This window comes from Toxorhynchites rutilus, chromosome 2 (assembly GCF_029784135.1).
Source record: "Toxorhynchites rutilus septentrionalis strain SRP chromosome 2, ASM2978413v1, whole genome shotgun sequence".
Lineage (NCBI taxonomy): Eukaryota > Metazoa > Arthropoda > Insecta > Diptera > Culicidae > Toxorhynchites > Toxorhynchites rutilus.
The window spans coordinates 76573278-76579985 of NC_073745.1; the positions used below are offsets into that span (position 1 = coordinate 76573278).

The window sequence follows — 6708 nt, forward strand, 5'->3', positions numbered from 1 at the left end:
CTTGTATGATTCATCCCGATGAATGGAATCCATAGGAATCCATGTTAAAGTATAGATGAGTAACCTTCTATCGCCTCATTTTTTTTTAACCATATTTTCCGCCCGAAATGCTCAAAGGACACCATTTCTGATTACATAGGATAGACAGTGTTCCCTCTCTAAATTACATTAAAAAGGACCAAATTTGATAGGAGAAAGAAAAAAAATTGTTTATTTAGCCCTTTTTTACTTTCCTTCTAAAATGATGTTTATTCGACATCCTCAATAAAAATGTTTTTTATCCCATTGTTCGTACCATTTGTGCATTATTGTTTGCGCAAGTAAAGATGAACAGTATCGATCAGTCGATCCCAACCCGGTCCCAATTCCGGATGATTATTGATTCGAAATCAATACTTCAACGATGTTACGATATCAAAACGTATAAAGTTGGGAGCGACCCATCAGATGACCCGGTTCCAAAATTTATATCAGTTTTCATATTCGACACGAAAAATGATTCTGTCTCTTTAATGGCCTTCCGGCAGCTCGAAATTGAAACATTTTGGATATTTTAGACGACAGTTTACATGCTCCAACATAGGAAATTATTGTATCTTCAAATCTCGCACAAACTGTATTCTCTACGAGGTAAATTCATAAAATTCAATGTATCGACAATCCAAGTGCAGCTTCCGAGTTGTCAGTCAAGACTTCAAGTGCGTCGCTCGAAAATGTAAACGGTTTCTCCAAATTATTTAACCTAGGTTTAGTTTATGTGCACCCAAGAACAATTTTTTTTACTGCCTCAAACCAAATCGTTCAAACGGTGAACCCCAATCTCGCTTGTTTTTGCGTTTACAAGAATGAACGATTTGAAAAAAAAAGTATATCACTATTGGCCAATTTATATTTTTTTGTATTCCTCAACCCAAAATAATGTGCCGTTGACTGTAAAACAGTTGAATATCAAAAAAGAGTTGCGGTACTGGTAACAATCCAGTACGTGTCATAAAATCATCAATAATCAGAATAAACGTATCATAATTTGCGAATAATCCCAACAATTCTACACCCAAACTTAATTTTCAGCACATGTTATGGCATCCCAATTTATTACATTAAATGAGCTGAAAAATAACAGAAAATGTTCTACTCCCCAATACATGTATATCATTTGTACAATATATATATGCTAGAGGCAATATGAGCGAGCGAAACAGGAGACACATTTAAATTAAAGCATATGACAGCTTTTCGTACAGTTTGCCAAATACACGGCCCAGACAGCGAAAGATATATTCTCGTGCATTTTCTTCGTTATCCTCTTAGAAAACATTTTTCTACTTCATTGTATGATGAGGTGTAATATTATCACGCTATATAACAGCGCTGGTAGCTGTATGGATAGCGTGGTTGTGTGAAATAGCTTTGTATTCCAGCCGACCTTGGTTCGATCCCATTGGCGAACTTTTTTTTTTGGACAATCCCAAATGGAATGAGAAAAGAAAACAGAAAGAGATGTCTGCTCGCATACATACAAAACATTTTTAAGCTTTAAAACAGCTCATTTTTTGCGCATTTGACCCTCTAGCACACGAAATGGTATAATTTCTGCCAAAGATGAAATGTTTTCTGCCAACGCTAGTTTGGGTGTAGTAATAAGTTTCTATGTTCACAGTTTCTTCCTCTCAGTACGATTTCCAATTTTTAAATCGTTAATCTTATCTTAATCATTATTATTATATTTTCGATATAATCTCGTACATGTTATTAGGGCCCTCTCAAAGAAATTTGTTTTTCCGGGGATCAAAACATCGTGCCTTATGAGCATTTCCAAATGCAATCGACAAATGACAAAACATGAGTATGTTTGATTCGAATAAAGGTGCGTATTCCGTTTGGGTTGGAGGAAATATGAGTTTTCCACAGCAATTGGGAATTTTTTGACTCAAGTGTAACTTTTGAAAAGGGCGTATCGATTTTAGTAAGAGAAATCTTTGATAATTTACATCTCAAAAACTATTAGTCCTACCAAAATAGTGTCCTAGAAAAAATTATAAAGTATTGATGTACAAACGTGAAAAAATATACACTGAGAAAAATAATTGGTACTTTTTTTATTTACAAAAAAAAAACTTTGATTTATATTATATCTAAAATACATACTTTTCATTAATTTTTTAATTTTTTCATATAAAATAGAAGTCATGTAGAAAATTCAAAAAAATAGTCCAAGATGGTAAAACTATTTTCGACAAACTCTGTGGAACATCGAATTTTTATGAATATTCGAAACTTCGAATTTTTGTATGTTAACACACATTTTTAGGCACAAATTATGAATACTGATGTGGTTTAAAAAAAAAAGCTCTTTATGAATCTCATTCTAAATGTAACCATTCTTGAGATATTCAAAAAAAAATACTAATTTATTGTCTTTTTTTATAGTAAATGGGCTCTTTCAACATGTTTGTCGTGTTATACCGCCATGTAACTCATAAAATCAAAAATTCATAAAATTTCATAACACGACAAACGTATTCACTTTCGTTCGAATCAAAAATACAAGTTTTTAAAATCTTCATTTTTAAGTCCGATATACCAATTGCTACTTGGGCGTATTTTTGCTTTTTTTCACAAAAAAATGGTACCCGTCTCCAGAAAGCTCATAACAAAAATTGTTTGTGATGAGGGTGGCTGGAGGTAAAAAAATTAGTTCTTTTCAAAGTCAAAAGTGAGGCGTTAGATGACTTTGAACACAATTTCGTTAAGTCAAATTTTTTTCTTCTTAAAATGAGATGGATTGATGTTTTCGGTATGCATGAAAGATTTTGTGGAAATTTTCTTGAAATCATGTATCATTTCGAAATCATTTATCAATATTTTTCTTCAACAATCACATCATTTTAATATTTAAATATATCGAACGTTTGTTTTGTTTACGTTTATTGACAGAAGCACAATTACCATTGATGAATTTCATACCAACTCGACTAGCCATTGGCAGCAGCATCTCAGATTGCAATGAAATTTTGTGGGTTTGAGGACATTGGCCGTTTAAGCAACTTCTCAAACCTCAAAGAAAATAAATTTGGAAATTAGAATAATAAAATTTAATTTAAAAATAAAAATTCACTTCACATCAACAATACATAAAAAAGGCCTATCAAACAACCAACATCGTAAGATGGGTACTTCTATAGGAAAAAAGTTTTTCCAACAACATTTTAATGTATTTTCTAGCAAAATTACAACTAATTATAATTTTGTTCAAAGACAAGCTAGTACTATAGACGAATTTCATGCCAACTCGTCTTAGAAGCTGGCAGCACCATCTCAGATAATAGTGAAACGTTGTGGGTGTAAAGACATGGGTCGTTTAAGCAACTTTGCATCGAAAAAGAGGTAGACTACTTTTTAGAAAAATTTTTTGGAAAACAAATTCGCTGAAAAAAAAGTTGTATTAAAAATCGAAATTCATTTTTCTCAAAAACGTTTTTTTTAAATCGCCAATATATATATATATGAATAGCTCTTGCAATATGAATAGCTCTTGCAATTTCCAACAACGGAAGATGGGCACATTCACAGGGAAAAAGGTTTTCTAACAACAACTTTTTCATGTTTTCTTTGAAAAAAATTCAACTAACCCTAATTTTGTTTAAAGTCAAGAAAGCGATATAGTGTATTTGACAAAGTTGTAGGTGTTATTAAAATATAAACTTTTGTCGAAGACGTAAATTCTCTATCTTTTATAGTTTTTGGAATATAAGTAATTTTTGTATGAAGACTCCTGCAAAAATAATGTTTTGCTCGTAACATTTTTTGTAAATTTTCGCGTTTGACATGTTCTTGACATGTTTCTAAATAGAGAAAAGTTAGCAGAGCATTTAAAATGCGATAATTTATACATAAAAATGTAACCAATTGAACATTAAAACCATTTTTTTCAAAAAAAAATCATGAAAAAGTTGTTGTTCGAAAAACTTTTTCCATGTAAATGGATTTTAATTTAAAAAAAAAATTTTTTTTCAATAAATTTTTTTTTCCAGAAAATTCTATGATAATTTTTAATGAAAACCAAAATAATTTCCTACATTTCATTCTTTAACCATAATTTTGCAGTTCTGGTAGATTTTTTGCAGGTTATTTCTTAATTTTGAGTTTTTTGAACTTTTTTTCGAAAAATCTTGATTTAAAAACTATAAGATCTACAAAAAGTTAGACAGAGAATGGAATGTAGGAAATTATTCAGGTTTTCATTAAAAAATATCTAATAAATTTTTGGAAAAAAATTTCGTTGAGAAAATTATTAAAATATTTTTTATATAAATATTTTGAAAATTCAAGTTAATTTTTCTCGAAAACATGTGTTTTTAAAAATATGAAAAAATAGACATAAGTAGCCCTTTGAATTTCTAACAAGTCCATACATCGGAAGAAGGGCACATTTACATGAAAAAAGTTTTTCGAACAACAGCTTTTTCATTTTTATTCTTTGGAAAAATACTATTAATGGTTGATTCATAACATTTTTATGTATAAATTATCGCAATTTACATGCTTTGCTAACTTTTCTCTATTTAGAAACATGTCAAGAACATGTCAAACGTGAGAATTTACACACAAAAATGCTACAAGTAAAACATTATTTTTTTCAGGAGTCTTCATACAAAAATGATTTATATTCCAGATAGATAGAAGACAGATAGAAAGTTGACGTCTTCGACAAAAGTTCATATTTTAATAAAATCTAAGACTTTGTCGAATACACTGTATCTCTATCTTGCCTTTAAACAAAATTAAGATTAGTTGTATTTTTTTCAAATAAAACATTAAAAAAGTTGTTAGAAAAACTTTTTCCCTGTAAAAGTGCCCATCTTCCAATGTATGAACGACTTGTTCGGAATTTTGAGGGATATTCATGTATATAATTTTGGGATTTTAATTTTTAAAACAACTTTTTTTTCAGCGAAATTTTTTTCCAAAAAATTTATGGTATTTTTTTGTGAAAATTTAAACAATTTCCTACATTTCATCCTTTGACAATAATTTTGTAGGTATAATAGTTTTTAAGTTTTAATTTTTTGTAAAAAATTTGGCTTTTTTCCAAAAAGTAGTCTAATTATTTTTCGAATATTTCAAGTATGCAAAGTTATTTAAAGGACCCATGTCTTTACATTCACAACGTTTCACTGCTATCTGAGATGGTGCTGCCAACGGCCAGTCGAATTGGCATGAAATTCGTCATTAGTGTAATCGTCAAAGTTTAAGATAATATTAGAATATAGACTGTCGTCAAAGACGTCAATATATGTATGACATTTCTGCATCAAAACTTTTTTTCTTCTTCTTCTTCTTATATGGCACTAACGTTCCTAGAGGAAATCCGCCGTCTCAACGTAGTATTACTTGCGTCATTTTCAATAGTACTTAGTTGAGATTTCTATGCCAAATAACACGCCATGAATGCATTCTGAGTGGCAAGCTCTAGAATACGCGTGACCACAGTGCAAGTCAGAGGAAATTTCTTTGAAGAAAAATTTCCCCGACCAGAACGGGAATCGAACCCGAACCCCCGGCATGTTAGGTTTGACGCTAACCACTCGGCCACGGGAGCACATCAAAACTTTTACCACCCCTAAAAAAGTTTATTTTTGGAGTGTTATTAAAAAACATTACTGCATGGAATGTTTTAAACCTTGAGAATGCATGGTTTGAATATATGGTCATGGATATATGAAAAATACAAAAATATAATTTTTGAACCCTGGCCAGTGGAGTCCGACTCAGATACGGGCCCTAAGCTAACATTCGATCCGGTGAGCGGCTGCTCTTCAGATGACTTGACAGTCTCAAAATCTATTTGAGAGGTACAATCTAAATTTTAGTATGTACGGAGTAGGTACAGGCTATCGAATTATGCAAAAAAGAAAAGATCTTCCATAAACTCTTTTACACAATCGAATGAACTGGAATTGTCTCAGATTTCTAGTCATGAAAAGTTTATTTCTCTGATGTATTATATTGGAAAGGGTAAATACATCAAAGTCAAATATAAGTTAGAAGAAGGTATTATAATTTGCATCTTCCATGATCCAACGACCAATACAGTTCCCCCACTGCCTAAGGCGCCAGAAGGGTTCAATTTGGCGGTCATTCCAGCTTCCCCATCACTCACAGACAAGCAGCGTACAATCGTGTAGTTTCAGCTATAATTTGTAACAATTTTTCATCAAACAGAACCCCTTTGCTACCTGCTCACAACCCCTCACTTACGCGCAAATGTTCATCCCAACTATTGCCAGCTATAATTAATAAATTGCTTTATGACGGCCGCCGCCCCAAAACGTTCGCCCCCTCCCCCCCCAGAATACCCAACCCGACGATGCGACGTTCCGCAAATGCTCGTTCGACTTCGAGGGCATTCGCCACGGCTGGTATTTGGAGCAATTCCCGTCACCGAACAGTGGTAGCGACCGTCAGATGATACTTCTTCTAGTGTTTTCTTAGTCTTGATGCATAGCAGTTCCATTTTTATTTTTCGTTGTTATTTTTTTTTCTTTTGGTTTTGAAATTTTGGGAAGTAAAGTCCCCATATCGGGACGAAAACTGTTCAAAATGTTCATATGCGACGAAGCCGTTAGGAGGCTTCCATGTTTTTGAAACCCGATTTTTCGCAAACTCTGCCGCCTAACTATGAGTTCCTAATATCGAGCTATAAAG

General features: G+C 32.3%; 1 protein-coding gene across 9 annotated transcripts in view; it reads left to right on the forward strand.

Annotated features, from left to right (window-relative positions):
* The window catches only part of LOC129771625 (alpha-catulin), a 400279-nt gene that overhangs the window by 368388 nt on the left and 25183 nt on the right, over positions 1 to 6708 (forward strand). The window lies entirely within an intron of this gene.